The sequence below is a fragment of the Scyliorhinus torazame genome, chromosome 14 (assembly GCF_047496885.1).
Source record: "Scyliorhinus torazame isolate Kashiwa2021f chromosome 14, sScyTor2.1, whole genome shotgun sequence".
Classification (NCBI taxonomy): Eukaryota; Metazoa; Chordata; class Chondrichthyes; order Carcharhiniformes; family Scyliorhinidae; genus Scyliorhinus; species Scyliorhinus torazame.
The window spans coordinates 198,139,791-198,157,493 of NC_092720.1; the positions used below are offsets into that span (position 1 = coordinate 198,139,791).

Genomic DNA, 17,703 nt, shown 5'->3' on the forward strand with positions numbered 1-17,703 from the left:
TCGTTTTAAGGATAGAGAAATGGTCCTTAGATGGGCGAAGGAAACTCGGTGTAGTAAATGGGAGAACGCGGTGATCCGCATCTATCAAGATTGGAGTGCGGAGGTGGCGAGAAGGAGGGCGAGCTTTAATCGGGACAAAGCGGTACTTCACAAAAAAAAGATAAAGTTTGGAATGCTGCAACCGGCAAGACTGTGGGTCACATATCAAGGGAGGCACCACTACTTTGAGACGGCGGATGAAGCGTGGACTTTTATTGTAGAAGAAAAATTGGAATGATTGGACTACGAAAATGAACGTTTGGACAAAGTGGTGGGACGAGTGGGGGGGGGGGGGGCGAAGAGGGATTGTATGATTAATCCTGCGGTATGGTAACTTTTCTTTCTCCCACAGGTGGTGATGGGGGGAGGTGGGGAGGGAGAGGAGATGGGGCGTTGGCCATGGGAGGCGGGGCCGAGGGAGAGGCGCGGGCTTGGTTCCCGCGCTATGATAATTATGGCGGGAATAGAGAAGCAGGAAGGAGGGGGTGCCGCACGGGGCGAGCCGTGATCACGGGGGGAAGCCGAGGTCAGCCAGAGTTTGCTGACTTCTGGGAGCAACATGGGGGGAGTAATTACGCTAGCGGGGGGTCTAGCGGGGGGGGGGGGGGGAGGGGGGAATTACTGGGTTGCTGCTGCTGGGGAAAGGGGGGAGTGGGTGCGGGAAAGGATGGGCGGGGGGGCACCGTCTGGGAGAAATACAGCCGCGTGGGAACTGGGCGAGAAGCTGGAAAAAGATGGTGGCTAACCGGCAAGGGGGGGGGGTGGGAAGCCCCCCAACTCGGCTGATCACGTGGAACGTGAGGGGGCTTAACGGGCCGATAAAGAGGGCACGAGTACTCGCACACCTTAAGAAACTTAAAGCAGATGTGGTCATGTTACAGGAAACGCACCTGAAACTGATAGATCAGGTTAGGTTGCGCAAAGGATGGGTAGGGCAGGTGTTCCATTCGGGGCTGGATGCGAAAAACAGGGGGGTGGCTATATTAGTGGGGAAGCGGGTAATGTTCGAGGCAAAGACTATAGTGGCGGATAACGGGGGCAGATACGTGATGGTGAGTGGTAAATTACAGGGAGAGATGGTGGTGTTGGTAAACGTGTATGCCCCGAATTGGGACGATGCCAATTTTATGAGGCGAATGCTAGGACGCATCCCAGACCTAGAGACCGGAAAGCTGATAATGGGGGGAGACTTTAACACGGTGTTGGAACCAAGGCTGGATAGGTCGAAGTCCAGGACTGGTAGGAGGCCGGCAGCAGCCAAGGTGCTTAAGGATTTTATGGAGCAGATGGGAGGGGTGGACCCGTGGAGATTCAGTAGACCTAGGAGTAAGGAGTTCTCGTTTTTCTCCTATGTCCATAAAGTCTATTCACGCATAGACTTTTTTGTGTTGGGTAGGGCATTGATCCCGAGGGTGAGGGGAACGGAATATACGGCTATAGCCATTTCGGATCATGCCCCACACTGGGTAGACTTGGAGATAGGGGAGGAAACAAGAGGGCGTCCACCCTGGAGAATGGATATGGGACTAATGGCGGATGAGGGGGTGTGCTTAAGGGTGAGGGGATGCATTGAAAAGTACTTGGAACTCAATGACAATGGGGAGGTTCAGGTGGGAGTGGTCTGGGAGGCGTTGAAGGTGGTGGTTAGGGGGGAGCTGATATCAATAAGGACACATAAAGGGAAGCAGGAGAGTAAGGAACGGGAGCGGTTGTTGCAAGAACTTTTGAGGGTGGACAGACAGTATGCGGAAGCACCGGAGGAGGGACTGTATAGGGAAAGGCAAAGGCTGCATGTGGAATTTGACTTGCTGACCACAGGCACTGCAGAGGCACAATGGAGGAAGGCGCAGGGTGTACAGTATGAATATGGAGAGAAGGCGAGCAGATCGCTGGCACACCAATTGAGGAAAAGGGGAGCAGCGAGGGAAATAGGGGGGGTGAGAGACGAAGATGGAGAGACGGAGCGGGGAGCGGAGAGGGTGAATGAAGTGTTTAAGACATTTTATAAAAAATTGTATGAAGCTCAACCCCCGGATGGGAGGGAGAGAATGATGGAGTTTTTGGATCGGCTGGAAATTCCCAAGGTGGAAGAGCAGGAAAGGGTGGGATTGGGAGCACAGATCACGGTAGAAGAAGTGGTGAAAGGAATTAGGAACATGCAGACGGGAAAGGCCCCGGGACCGGACGGATTCCCAGTTGAATTTTACAGAAAATATTTGGACTTGCTCGCCCCGCTACTGACGAGGACCTTCAACGAGGCAAAGGAAAGGGGACAACTGCCCCCGACTATGTCAGAAGCAACGATATCGCTTCTTTTAAAGAAGGAAAAGGATCCGCTACAATGCGGGTCCTACAGACCAATCTCCCTCCTCAATGTAGATGCCAAGGTCTTGGCCAAGGTAATGGCAATGAGAATAGAGGAATGTGTCCCGGGGGTGGTTCATGAGGACCAAACTGGGTTTGAGAAAGGGGAGACAGCTGAACACGAACATACGGAGGTTGTTAGGGGTAATGATGATGGCCTCACCAGAGGGTGAAACGGAGATAGTAGTGGCGATGGATGCCGAGAAAGCATTTGATAGAGTGGAGTGGGATTATCTGTATGAGGTGTTGAGGAGATTTGGGTTCGGAGAGGGGTATGTTAGATGGGTGCAGCTGTTGTATAGGGCCCCAGTGGCGAGTGTGGTCACAAATGGACGGGGATCGGCATATTTTCGGCTCCATAGAGGGACAAGGCAGGGATGTCCTCTGTCCCCATTACTGTTTGCACTGGCGATTGAGCCCCTGGCGATAGCGCTGAGAGGTTCCAAGGGATGGAGGGGAATACTTAGGGGAGGAGAAGAACACCGGGTATCTTTATATGCGGATGATCTGCTACTATATGTGGCGGATCCAGCGGAGGGGATGCCAGAAATAATGCGGATCCTTGGGGAGTTTGGGGATTTTTCAGGGTATAAATTGAACATGGGAAAGAGTGAGCTGTTTGTGGTGCATCCAGGGGAGCAGAGTAGAGAAATAGAAGACCTACCGTTGAGGAAGGTAACAAGAGACTTTCGTTACCTGGGGATCCAGATAGCTAAGAATTGGGGCACATTGCACAGGCTAAATTTGACGCGGTTGGTGGAACAGATGGAGGAAGATTTCAAGAGATGGGATATGGTAGCATTGTCAATGGCAGGGAGGGTGCAGGCAGTTAAGATGGTGGTCCTCCCGAGATTCCTTTTTGTGTTTCAGTGTCTCCCGGTGGTGATCACGAAGGCTTTTTTCAAAAGGATAGAAAAGAGTATCATGGGTTTTGTTTGGGCCGGGAAGACTCCGAGAGTGAGGAAGGGATTCTTACAGCGTAGTAGGGATAGGGGGGGGGGGGGGGGGCTGGCACTACCGAGCCTAAGTGAGTATTATTGGGCCGCTAATATTTCAATGGTGAGTAAGTGGATGGGAGAGGAGGAAGGAGCGGCGTGGAAGAGATTAGAGAGGGCGTCCTGTAGAGGGACCAGCCTGCAGGCTATGGTGACAGCCCCATTGCCGTTCTCACCAAGGAACTATACCACGAGTCCGGTGGTGGTAGCTACACTGAAGATTTGGGGACAGTGGAGACGACATAGGGGAAAGACCGGAGCACTGGGGGGGTCCCCGATAAGAAACAACCATAGGTTTGCCCCGGGGGGAATGGATGGGGGATATGGAATGTGGCAAAGAGCAGGTATAACGCAATTGAAAGATCTATTTGTGGATGGGAAGTTTGCGAGTCTGGGAGCGCTGACCGAGAAATATGGGTTGCCCCAAGGGAATGCATTCAGGTACATGCAATTGAGGGCTTTTGCGAGGCAGCAGGTGAGGGAATTCCCGCAGCTCCCGACACAAGAGGTGCAGGACAGAGTCATCTCAAAGAAATGGGTGGGGGACGGTAAGGTGTCGGATATATATAGGGAAATGAGAGACGAAGGGGAGATTATGATGGACGAACTAAAAGGGAAATGGGAAGAAGAGCTAGGGGAGGAGATTGAGGAGGGGATGTGGGCAGATGCCCTAAACAGGGTAAACTCGTCGTCCTCGTGCGCCAGGCTAAGCCTGATTCAGTTTAAGGTATTACACAGGGCACATATGACTGGAACACGGCTCAGTAAATTTTTTGGGGTGGAGGATAGGTGTGCGAGGTGCTCGAGAAGCCCAGCGAATCATACCCATATGTTTTGGTCATGCCCGGCACTACAGGGGTTTTGGATGGGGGTGACAAAGGTGCTTTCGAAAGTAGTAGGAGTTCGAACCAAGCTGGGGGTTGGCTATATTTGGGGTTGCACAAGAGCCAGGAGTGCAGGAGGCGAAAGAGGCCGATGTTTTGGCCTTTGCGTCCCTAGTAGCCCGGCGCAGAATATTGCTAATGTGGAAAGAAGCCAAGCCCCCCAGGGTGGAGACCAGGATAAATGATAAGGCGGGGTTCATAAAGTTAGAGCGGATTAAGTTCGTCCTAAGGGGGTCGGCTCAAGGGTTTACTAGGCGGTGGGAACCGTTCGTCGAATATCTTGCGGAAAGATAGATAGGGGAGAACAAAGAAGGCAGCAGCAGCGGCCCAGGACTTGGGGGGGGGGGGGGGGGGGGGGGGAGGGATGGGGGGGGATGGGGGGGGGGGGGGGGGATGGGGGGGGGGGGGTGGCCTGAGACAAGGCAGTTGCCAATTAGGGCTAGTTTTTATTTTTTTGTTATTATTTAATATCTATTTATTTGTTGTTGTTTTTGTTTAAATTTAAAAAAGGTCATTATTATCTGTATTGTTACAATGTTGTGTAAAGGATGCACAATGTACTGTGTTGGTTGACCAAAAATTTTCAATAAAATATTATTTAAAAAAAAAAAAGAATGAGTGTGCGTGTGTTTTTCGTGGGGGGCTGGTGTGCTGGGTCTGTGCGTGTCAGATGGGTGTGTGCGAAAATGGCACATGGTGCAGTGGTTAGCACTGGGACAACGGCGCTGAGGACCCGGGTTTGAATCCTGGCCCAGGGTCACTGTCCGTGTGGAGTTTGCACATTCTCGCCGTGTCTGCGTGGGTTTCACCCCCACAACCCAAAGATGTGCAGGTTAGGTGGATTGGCCATGCTAAATTGCCCCTTAATTTAACAAAATAGCAAAATGATTGGGTGCTCTAAATTTAAAAGAAAAAAGATGGGTGTAGGAGTGTCGGGGTAGTGTGTCTGTTTAGGGGCGGCATGGTGGCGCAGTGCTTAGCACTGTTCCCTCACGGCGTCGAAGACTAGAGTTCGATCCAGGACCCAGGTCATTGTCCATGAGGAGTTTGCACATTTTCCTCAGTGTTTGCGTGGGTCTCACCCTCACAACCCAAAGATGTACAGGCTAGGTGGATTGGCCACATCAAATTGCCAATAAATTGGAACATAAAATTAATTGGGTACTCTAAATTTATTTTTAAACAATATAGTGTGTGAGTGTGTGGTGATGCATGTGGGATGGGGTGCGTGCGTGGGGATGGGGGTGGGGAGCATGTCCCCATGAAGATTAACCTGACCCCACCCCCAAATAAACCTGCAAACATGCCTCTCAATAAACTGCTCATGACGCTAAAAAACCTCTCCTAGAGACAACAACCAATATCTTCGTGACTCCAAAAACCTCCTCATCAATCTTTCTATTTCCGTGTCAGAAAAGTTAATTGTTTCCTTGCTGAACAAAGATGGACAGACAAAGTTTTGAGAGAGAAAGTCTTCATTCCGGAAAACGGTCCATCGTTTGACTGACAGGTAGATAAGGGGCGGTTCACTTCCTTTTAAGGCCAATATGCAAATAGCATAGCGGACGTTTTAGGCAATGTGTTTCTTATAGAGAGGTATATTCGACAATTTGTCAAAATCATACAACAGAACTAGTCTAATTCGGTAGAGATAATTGTAAGTAAAGTGACAGTTTGGCCGTGTAAATGCAGTAAGTGTGAGTGAAAGATGTGATGTTGACGAATGTGATATAAAATAGTTACTTTAGAGTTACATGTTAATGTAATGTATAAATAAGCCACTTTGATTTTTGCAGTTAGGGACAAAAGAATTTGAGACCGCATGGAAAAAGCAGGAAGAGGTGTGTCTATGAGAGTGAGACTGCATTGATAGGGGCCAGAGAAAGGGATTGGAAGTGAGCCAATCAGAGTAGATCGAACAGGTCAGGAGGGACATAGGCTGACCTATGTCCGTCGAGTATGTGAAACTTGATACCATTTGAATTGATTTTGCTGAGATCTCTTTGTCTTTTAGTCAGTCGTTTTTTGGAGTGTAAGAGGCAGGATGTCCTGTTACATTTCTGTAAGATGATTCAAGCTTGCAAGCTAAATAAATAACTTCTGTTTACGTGCGAATCCGTCTCAACTTTTATTGAGGCCAGACTGACAGGGAAAGAAATTTGGAGATCAACATTTGGTGCCGAAAACCGGGATTTCTCTGGGCGATCCTGATCCAACTGCGAAATCAGAATTAGACTGATTATGAACAGGAGGACGGGAACAAAGGGCCCTCAATGTAGAAATGGAAAACGACCAGCATTGATTGTTCCCCTCTTCTTATCGTCTGATTAGTCTGGTCACTCGCGGTTGGCACAGAAAGACCGCCTCGACGAAATCACAGGTCAGTCTGGGGATTAGCACTTTAATTGATGGGATTTCATATTGTTGTTTCGGCTTGGGTTAGGGTTTTGGGCTGATGGGACTTTAAATAATAAAGGTTCAGTCTATTATTAGGGTTCAGAGGCTGATGTGACTTAAATAATAAAGGTTCAGTCTATTATTAGGGTTCAGAGGCTGATGTGACTTAAATAATAAAGGTTCAGTCTATTATCGGGGTTCAGAGGCTGGTGTGACTTAAATAATAAAGGTTCAGTCTATTATCAGGGTTCAGAGGCTGATGGGACTTTAAATAATAAAGGTTCAGTCTATTATATGGGTTCAGGGGCTGATGGGACTTCAATAGATGGGGGTTCAGTCCAGTATAACTGTTTTTAAATCTGAAGATGGTTCAACTCTATGTGTGAGTGTTTTAAATATATAGTTGATTAAGCTAAAATTGTCTCCTTGGACTGTAAAGTTCCGAGGTCTAGTTGAGATTGTGAGGAATGCTGCATATTGGTTGAAGCAGAAGTCTCTCAAAGGGTTAACAGCAGCAGGCGGAGTTGAAAACAGACAGTGCTTCTCACTCAGGCTTTGAGATAACAGCAGCAGCCGTTGTGTAATCGGATACCTTTCCTTTGAGTCAGTGAACACCAGCAAAGTTACGTTTTGAATTAATTAAAGGAAACCAGTGGGTTTCTCCACCTCTTTGATAAAAGTTATTATTTTCGAAAGCAATTGATTGAAATTGCCAGAATCTTAAATTTTACTTACTTGAAATAAGGTTTATCTCATTTTATCTGGAGATTAATAGAAACTTAAAGAAGATCATGGACACCATTTTAAAAAGTGTCAATCTGGAGATGATAGTTGATTTTGCTAATACTTATGATAGTTGATTTTGCTAATACTTATATGTATGTAAAAGAAAAAAAACTTGTTAAAAGAAAAATTGTTAAGATAAAGAAATAATTAAGTTGTAAATGTTATACAAGTTTGTGTTAAGCAAATTGTAAATTTAGTTCTGAGTTGAGATCAGAGCTAAGCTTGCAAGTTGCAGTAATTCAATTTGAATTTTCAAACATTTTTAAGTTTTAAAAAAAAGAGAGCAAATAGAGAAAAGAAGGACACAGATCTTGAATGCGTTGAATAGCACATTTCAAAGGCCCATAAATCTTTCTGTTATCTTAGACCTAAAACCTAGGAAGATTGACGAGCCAGAGGAATTTCTGGGGCGTTTTAATGAAATCTACCGGGGGCAGTCAGGCGATTTGCTGTATCAAAATGGTCAGAATTCCCCTCAATACTGTGCTATGTTAATGCATTGCCTACCACCTTCTGTGGTTACTGCTGTGAAATGTAATAACATGAATTGGACAGAGAACGACCCTTCCCAGATGGCAAGGGCAGTCAGATTTTACTGGAAGGAGGGTGTAGGCCAAGAAGGAGGCTCAGTTACAAAGGTTAAGACTGAGTATGTAATGAAAAAGGATGATCTGCGACCCCAACAAGCGGCAGAAATGGTAGTTTACCAGCAGGAGCTCCAATATAGTGACTTTGGGTGGGTGGATCAGCGAAGAGGAGGATGAGACAACAGTGCTATATTTCTATCACCCCCAGTGGTGGACGTTAGACATTGAACAGTCACTGCATCACGTTACCCTGGCCTATGACAGAACTGGACGAAACAGGGAGTTGGAGGACAAATACCGGCCATTACTTGAGACCGAATGGCCAGTCAAGGTTACAGCCACAGTCACGGGAAAAGAAGGTACAGCCGATTTTGTTACAATATCACCACATTTATGGCCACAGTCAGCTTCGGTAAGCCCTCATATTACACGTCAGGTCCATGACCAGTACCATGCCAGGGATATGGGGCGAATGGTCAGCATCTTACCGCAGCTCGTCAGAATAGGTATGAGATATACCTTTTGAACAATCCACGTCTGACATTTAAATACTGTACCACTATCAATCCAGCCTGTTTTCTTAGTGGTCCCCCTGTCCATGAAGACGCACCTGGCCACGACTGTTTAGCCTTGATTCAGGAAACTACCACAATAAGGGGCGATTTGAGTGACATTTCGTCAGAACAACCTGACATGATTATGTGTGGTCAAATATCCCACCGGGGTTTAGTTAATGACCTACTGCAGGCCCTCCTTCTGCCAGCGCAGATTTCCGTTATTAAATGCGCTGCCCACACGAATGGTACAACCCCAGTTGACGTTGGTAATGAACGAGCAGATTGTGCAGCGCGCACAGCCGCACAAATTCAGCAAGTGATGGTGCCTAAAATGTTAAGTCAGACTAAACGATCTACTATGAATGTGTCTGCTTCTGACAAGCCAATGCCAGACGTCATAAGGTTACAGGAGGACGCTCCTGAGAGTGATAAACAAATGTGGAAACGGTTAGGTTGTACATATGATTCTGTTTCCTCTTTATGGACCACGCCTGCACATCAGACTTGTATGTCTGATGTACTGGCTTTATGGGTCATCGAATGTGTACACTTTGCAACTCATTGCGGGGCTCGAGGGACGAGTGATTTGTTGCTGGACACTTGGTGGCACCCTAAAATGCAGGGGTTGGCCCAAAGTATCAGTAATCGGTGTTTGATTTGTCAGCAATATAACACCGGAAAAGGTATCCCTTGTGGGAAGGGGCAAACCCCGTTGCCCAGTGGTCCCTTTGAGACGCTCCAAATGGATTACATTGAGTTGGAAAGGTGTCAATGTTATAAATATGTTTTGGTCATTGTGGATGTGTTCAGCAGATGGGTTGAGGCGTATCCGACTATCTATAGTAAAGCTGTTACTGTGGTTAAAGTCTTGATGAGGGAAATCATTCCCCGGTACGGTATACCAGCTCAGTTAAGTTCTGATAATGGGCCTCATTTTATTGGACAAATTAACAAGGAGTTTTGCTCCCAGTTGGGCATACGCCAGCAGTTACACTGTGCTTACAGACCGCAGGCAGCCGGGGTGGTTGAGAGACACAATCAGACCCTCAAAACTAAATTGGCTAAATTAAGAGCAGACACGGGACTGACATGGCTTAAGTTGCTCCCCGTTGCCCTCTTCCAGCTGCGGGTTACACCTGCGGGACCAGCCCGGCTCTCTCCCGCCGAGATTCTCTATGGCAGGCCTCTTAGAACTCCTTGGAGCCTGCAGGTTCCCAGACGGGTTCAGTTTCATCAGATGACTGAAGAAATGACCACCTATGTTCTAGCCCTTACGCAAGTGCTCAAGGAACTCCATGGCCCAGTCCGTGCGGCTCACCAGCCATTGCCCCAGTACCTAGCTCACTTTCAGTCCAGCCCGGTAGTTATGTCATGGTCAAAAATTGGACTAGGAAGGGGGTCGGAGCCGCGATGGGACGGGCCCTTCCAAGTTCTCCTTACCACCCCCACAGCAGTTAAAGTGGAGGGGCGAAGTGCTTGGGTCCACCTACATCACTGTAAATTGAGTCCATCTCCACTACTGTAAAAGGTCGGATACTAACCTGCCTCCCTTCTCCAGTGCTATTTTACAGGTGTGGAGCATAATGGAGTGGCTACGCATCGTCTGTCTGATATTTGGCCTCACTTCGCTTGGCGTGTTATTGGCGATGGACATGGAAAAGGGGAATATTATGTATCTGTGTAGCCCCAACCAATCTACAAGGATACATCACCTATGCACAGGTGATGTTCTTCACTGCCCCCATATACGAGGACATGGTATCGACTCATGGAAGGTCATCAAAGTTAAGGAGAATGCGGGAGTCATGAAGCAGCTGCACCGGCCCCGGCGATGGGAAGGGAACATTATATGGACATTGCCTTGTTTTTGGAATACATGTAAATTTGATTTTGGATGTGTTAAAAGTGGTACAATAAAGGTAACATCAGGCTGTCAGAAGAGTGTAGGAAGAGACCATGAGAAAGAGAAAGGGACTAGAGAGAGGACGGGGCGTGTGAGAAGGGAATTACAGCTAGAACGTAGGTTACCGGGAGATGCACTTAAGTTAATTAAAGGCCAAACTGAGGAAAACCCGGGTAGTATGAATCTCTTCTACCAGATTTACCACCGTCTGTATGGCCAGGGACGGGTTGTCTGCTACCCAAACCCCGCAGCGGTGTCTAGGTTATTTTCTGTTTCACCGCTTTGGGGCACTCCCCAAACGGTGGTTCATTGTCAGCGTTCCGAGCCATTGCCCGAGCAAGTCACTCTTCCTTACGATCCGGATTCAGCACCACCGGCTATTTGCCTTCCCCTTCCTCGGGATAATTCCCATTCACAGTACGATAGGCTGCGACGGTGGAGGGCGTACATACCTAGCCACTTCACTCCCAATAGGGATTCCCGGTCGTACGAGAATTGCTTCAGCAGTGAAGGATATGGCTGTTTGCTGGTAGAGGTGGACACAAATATAACATGTCTGTTTCCCACCTGTACGGACAGGAGGTGCCATATCACCCAGGCGTCTGGCCAATGCGTTTGTTATAGCACCACTTGCGTTCCATTGAACGCTGGCCTCCAGCTCCTTTGTGGCTGGGCGAATGTCTCTCATATCACTGTTGGGAATAGGGCTTTCTGCATTGCTGGGCGGCCCGAATGGGCATTTCAAAATTGGATAAACTGGGCTACTGGGAGGTCCTTACGCAACCGATATGCTGATTGTGATGCTAGTCTCCACACGGAACAAGGATACTACTTTTTATTTAATGGTACGGCGACCAACGTTTTGTCACCCCATTTCCCCGCCGAATTGTTATTGGGACTCTAACCTGCATAATCAGTTAGCACGCCGGGCAGTCTCTGCTGAATTTTGCGAGAACTGGAAAAAACCTCAGGTTCTCGCACCCAACCGGGGCCACTCAGCCGGGTGGGGCATTCTGAGCGTATTGACACTGGGAGGTGTGGGGGGTTCCTTGGCTGTTAGTGATCGGAATTATTTTATTTGCGGCCTTACCATCTTGGGAAATGAAACCTTGGGAGCCCTCGGGGCAATAACCAAGGAGTTGTCTCAGCTGCGGTTGTTTGCAATGCAGAACCGGTATGCTCTTGACTATCTTCTGGCCCGTGAGGGTGGGGTATGCGCCATAGTGCAGGGCAAGTGTATCATGGGAGTTCAAGACTTGACCGCTAACATTACTAAATTTATGGATCGCATACGGAATCACTTGGACGGGATGCAGGATCCTGACTCTTGGGGTAACTGGGGATCTGGAGGATGGAAGGACTGGTTGATAAATATGGCCATGTATCTAGTGGTAGATATCGGCTGCATCTTTGTGGGCCTGGCCATCCTTAAATGTGTGATGGGTAGAATGCGGGGTGCACTAGATCAGATCACCGCCCCAATCACCGAGAAAAAAAATTTAACTGTTAAAATCCATGAGGGTGAAGCAGATGAAGGGGGGGGGGCTAAGACAGGAATTGGAAATGCAGCGACGAATCTTTTTAGATGAGGAACCGTAGCTATAGATTGGATAGTTCGGTTATCATGGAATGATAAAAGGAGGGAATGACGAATGTGATATAAAATAGTTACTTTAGAGTTACTAGTTAATATAATGTAGAAATAAGCCACTTTGATTTTTGCAGTTAGGGACAAAGGAATTTGAGACCGCATGGAAAAAGCAGGAAGAGGTGTGTCTATGAGAGTGAGACTGCATTGATAGGGGCCAGAGAAAGGGATTGGAAGTGAGCCAATCAGAGTAGATCGAACAGGTCAGGAGGGACATAGGCTGACCTATGTCCGTCGAGTATGTGAAACTTGATACCATTTGAATTGATTTTGCTGAGATCTCTTTGTCTTTTAGTCAGTCGTTTTCTGGAGTGTAAGAGGCAGGATGTCCTGTTACATTTCTGTAAGATGATTCAAGCTTGCAAGCTAAATAAATAACTTCTGTTTACGTGCGAATCCGTCTCAACTTTTATTGAGGCCAGACTGACAGGGAAAGAAATTTGGAGATCAACAATGTGTGGTGTGGACTGGGAGGGTGTACTGTTTTTAAGCATACTTACCTGGCAGGGGTGAAACCATGATCAACAAGGTGTTTCGCCCAGGACGAGGCCAGCCCATTGCACTTCGGGTGTGCTGACGCCTGCGATGTCCCCAAATGCGGGATACTCGACTGCAAAATTTGTGGTAGTGGGGGACTGCGTTCGCGCTCTCCCCTGATTTACGAAACAAAAGTAGATTGATCCTTTTCAGACTGAGCAACCTGTTGGAAGCATCACCCTAAAAACTTCTCCAGGAGCCAACAACAGGGTAGCATGGTAACACAGTGGTTAGCATAGAACATGCAGTTCAGAATGAAGCCGTTCAGCCCATCCAGTCTGCACCGTCCCACTTCAGCCCTCCCTAGTATCCTATCCCATTAACCTCTCCTAAACTTTTTTCGACAATGAGGGCAGTTTAGCATGGCCATTCCACATAACCTGCACTTCTTTGCACTGTGGGAGGACACCGCAGCACCTGGAGGAAACCCACGCAGACTCCGCATAGACAGTGACCCAGCGGCGAATGGAATCTGGCACCCTGGTGCTGTGAAGCCACGGTGCTACCCACTTCTGCTACCGTGCTGCCCTGCAGTTGCTTCACAGCTCCACGATCCCAGGTCCCATTCCCGGCTCTGTGGACTCTGCACATTCTCCACGTGTCTGCGTGGCTTTCCTCCGGTTGCTCCCACAAGTTCCCTAAGGCATGCTGATAGGTAATTTGGACATTCCCAATTCTCCCGTTCTGTACCCGAACAGGCGCCGGATTGTGGCGACTAGTTGTTTTTCGCAGTAACTTCATTGCAGTGTTAATGTAAGCCTACTTGTGACGATAATCATTGCTTTTATTACAATCAACATCTTTGTGACTCTCAAATCCTCCTCATCAATTTCTTTCTATCCCCGTTGCAGAAATGTTAACTCAGTGTCGGGTGTGTGTGTTGGGTGATTGTGAGTATCAAGAATGAGTGTGTGTGTGTTTTCCGTGGGGGGCTGGTGTGCTGGGTCTGTGCGTGTCAGATGGGTGTGTGCGAAAGTGGCACATGGTGCAGTGGTTAGCACTGGGACAACGGCGCTGAGGACCCGGGTTTGAATCCTGGCCCAGGGTCACTGTCCGTGTGGAGTTTGTACATTCTCGCCGTGTCTGCGTGGGTTTCACCCCCACAACCCAAAGATGTGCAGGTTAGGTGGATTGGCCATGCTAAATTGCCCCTTAATTTAAAAAAATAACAAAATGATTGGGTGCTCTAAATTTAAAAGAAAAAAGATGGGTGCAGGAGGGTCGGGGTAGTGTGTCTGTTTAGGGGCGGCATGGTGGCGCAGTGCTTAGCACTGTTCCCTCACGGCGTCGAAGACCAGAGTTCGATCCAGGCCCCGGGTCATTGTCCATGAGGAGTTTGCACATTTCCCTCAGTGTTTGCGTGGGTCTCACCCTCACAACCCAAAGATGTACAGGCTAGGTGGATTGGCCACATCAAATTGCCAATAAATTGGAACATAAAATGAATTGGGTACTCTAAATTTATTTTTAAACAATATAGTGTGTGAGTGTGTGGTGATGCATGTGGGATGGGGTGCGTGCGTGGGGATGGGGGTGGGGAGCATGTCCCCATGAAGATTAACCTGACCCCGCCCCCAAATAAACCTGCAAACATGCCTCTCAATAAACTGCTCATGACGCTAAAAAACCTCTCCTCGAGACAACAACCAATATCTTCGTGACTCCAAAAACCTCCTCATCAATCTTTCTATTTCCGTGTCAGAAAAGTTAATTGTTTCCTTGCTGAATAAAGATGGACAGACAAAGTTTTGAGAGAGATAGTCTTCATTCCGGAAAACGGTCCATCGTTTGACTGATAGGTAGATAAGGGGCGGTTCACTTCCTTTTCAGGCCAATATGCAAATAGCACAGCGGACGTTTTCGGCAACGTGTTTCTTATAGAGAGGTATATTCGACAATTTGTGAAAATCATACAACAGAACTAGTCTAATTCGGTAGAGATAATTGTAAGTAAAGTGACAGTTTGGCCGTGAAAATGCAGTAAGTGTGAGTGAAAGATGTGATGTGTGGTGTGGACTGATAGGGTGTACTGTTTTAAGCATACTTACCTGGCAGGGGTAAAACCATGATCAACAAGATGGTTCGCCCAGGACAAGGCTAGCCCATTGCCCTTTGGGTGTGCTGACGCGTGCGATGTCCCCAAATGCGGGATACTCGACTGCAAAATTTGTGATAGTGGGGGTGTGTGTTCGCGCTCTCCCCTGATTTACGAAACTTAAATAGATTGATCCTTTTCTGGTCGAGCAACATGTTGGAAACATCGCTCTAAAAACCTCTCCCGGAGCCAACAACAGGAGAGCATGGTAACACAGTGGTTAGCACAGAACATACAGTGCAGAATGAGGCCGTTCAGCCCATCCAGTCTGCACCGTCTCACTTCAGCCCTCACTTCTATCCTATCCCCTTAACCCATTAACCTCTCCTAAACTTTTTTCGACAATGAGGGCAGTTTAGCATAGCCAGTCCACATAACCTGCACCTCTTTGCACTGTGGGAGGACACCGCAGCACCTGGAGGAAACCCACGCAGACTCCGCACAGACAGTGACCCAGCAGCGAATCGAATCTGGCACCGTGGCACTGTGAAGCCACCGTGCTATCCACTTCTGCTACCCTGCTGCCCTGCTGTTGCTTCACAGCTCCACGATCCCAGGTCCCATTCCCGGTTCTGTGGACTCTGCACATTCTCTGCGTGGCTTTCCTCCGGTTGCTCCCACAAGTCCCCAAAGGCATGCTGATAGGTAATTTGGACATACTCAATTCTCCCGCTCTGTACCTGGACAGGCGCCGGATTGTGGCGACTAGTTGTTTTTCACAGTCACTTCATTGCAGTGTTAATGTAAGCCTACTTGTGACGATAATCATTGTTATTATTACAATCAACATTTATGTGACTCGCAAATCCTCCTCATCAATTTCTTTCTATCGCCGTTGAGGAAATATTAACTCTGTGTCGGGTGTGTGTGTGTCAGAGGTGTGTGTGTGCGTTGGGGTGATTGTGAGTATCAAGAATGAGTGTGCGTGTGTTTTTCGTGGGGGGCTGGTGTGCTGGGTCTGTGCGTGTCAGATGTGTGTTTGCGAAAATGGCACATGGTGCAGTGGTTAGCACTGGGACAACGGCGCTGAGGACCCGGGTTTGAATCCTGGCCCAGGGTCACTGTCCGTGTGGAGTTTGCACATTCTCGCCGTGTCTGCGTGGGTTTCACCCCCACAACCCAAAGATGTGCAGGTTAGGTGGATTGGCCATGCTAAATTGCCCCTTAATTTAAAAAAATAACAAAATGATTGGGTGCTCTAAATTTAAAAGAAAAAAGATGGGTGTAGGAGTGTCGGGGTAGTGTGTCTGTTTAGGGGCGGCATGGTGGCGCAGTGCTTAGCACTGTTCCCTCACGGCGTCGAAGACCAGAGTTCGATCCAGGACCCAGGTCATTGTCCATGAGGAGTTTGCACATTTTCCTCAGTGTTTGCGTGGGTCTCACCCTCACAACCCAAAGATGTACAGGCTAGGTGGATTGGCCACATCAAATTGCCAATAAATTGGAACATAAAATGAATTGGGTACTCTAAATTTATTTTTAAACAATATAGCGTGTGAGTGTGTGGTGATGCATGTGGGATGGGGTGCGTGCGTGGGGATGGGGGTGGGGAGCATATCCCCATGAAGATTAACCTGACCCCACCCCCAAATAAACCTGCAAACATGCCTCTCAATAAACTGCTCATGACGCTAAAAAACCTCTCCTAGAGACAACAACCAATATCTTCGTGACTCCAAAAACCTCCTCATCAATCTTTCTATTTCCGTGTCAGAAAAGTTAATTGTTTCCTTGCTGAACAAAGATGGACAGACAAAGTTTTGAGAGAGAAAGTCTTCATTCCGGAAAACGGTCCATCGTTTGACTGACAGGTAGATAAGGGGCGGTTCACTTCCTTTTAAGGCCAATATGCAAATAGCATAGCGGACGTTTTAGGCAATGTGTTTCTTACAGAGAGGTATATTCGACAATTTGTCAAAATCATACAACAGAACTAGTCTAATTCGGTAGAGATAATTGTAAGTAAAGTGACAGTTTGGCCGTGTAAATGCAGTAAGTGTGAGTGAAAGATGTGATGTGTGGTGTGGACTGGGAGGGTGTACTGTTTTTAAGCATACTTACCTGGCAGGGGTGAAACCATGATCAAAAAGGTGTTTCGCCCAGGACGAGGCTAGCCCATTGCACTTCGGGTGTGCTGACGCCTGCGATGTCCCCAAATGCGGGATACTCGACTGCAAAATTTGTGGTAGTGGGGGACTGCGTTCGCGCTCTCCCCTGATTTACGAAACAAAAATAGATTGATCCTTTTCAGATCGAGCAACCTGTTGGAAGCATCACCCTAAAAACCTCTCCAGGAGCCAACAACAGGGTAGCATGGTAACGCAGTGGTTAGCATAGAACATGCAGTTCAGAATGAGGCCGTTCAGCCCATCCAGTCTGCACCGACCCACTTCAGCCCTCACTTCTATCCGATCCCATTAACCTCTCCTAAACTTTTTTCGACAATGAGGGCAGTTTAGCATGGCCAGTCCACATAACCTGCACTTCTTTGCACTGTGGGAGGACACCGCAGCACCTGGAGGAAACCCACGCAGACTCCGCACAGACAGTGACCCCCCGCGGCGAATCGAATCTGGCACTCTGGTGCTGTGAAGCCACGGTGCTATCCACTTCTGCTACCGTGCTGCCCTGCAGTTGCTTCACAGCTCCACGATCCCAGGTCCCATTCCCGGCTCTGTGGACTCTGCACATTCTCCACGTGTCTGCGTGGCTTTCCTCCGATTGCTCCCACAAGTCCCCAAAGGCATGCTGATAGGTAATTTGGACATTCTCAATTCTCCCGCTCTGTACCCGAACAGGCGCCGGATTGTGGCGACTAGTTGTTTTTCACAATAACTTCATTGCAGTGTTAATGTAAGCCTACTTGTGACGATAATCATTGTTTTTATTACAATCAACATCTTTGTGACTC

At 48.0% G+C, this 17,703-nt stretch overlaps 3 non-coding genes across 3 annotated transcripts; all 3 read left to right on the forward strand.

Annotated features, from left to right (window-relative positions):
• Positions 1–12,652: 12,652 nt before the first annotated feature.
• Positions 12,653–12,816, forward strand: LOC140390721 (U1 spliceosomal RNA). Its single transcript, XR_011934779.1, has one exon. It is a non-coding gene; the product is annotated as a U1 spliceosomal RNA (small nuclear RNA).
• A 1,921-nt stretch (positions 12,817–14,737) lies between these two features.
• LOC140390869 (U1 spliceosomal RNA) lies at positions 14,738–14,901 on the forward strand. Its single transcript, XR_011934924.1, has one exon. It is a non-coding gene; the product is annotated as a U1 spliceosomal RNA (small nuclear RNA).
• Positions 14,902–16,845: 1,944 nt separating this feature from the next.
• On the forward strand, positions 16,846–17,009 carry LOC140390705 (U1 spliceosomal RNA). Its single transcript, XR_011934762.1, has one exon. It is a non-coding gene; the product is annotated as a U1 spliceosomal RNA (small nuclear RNA).
• The last annotated feature ends 694 nt before the right edge of the window (positions 17,010–17,703 follow it).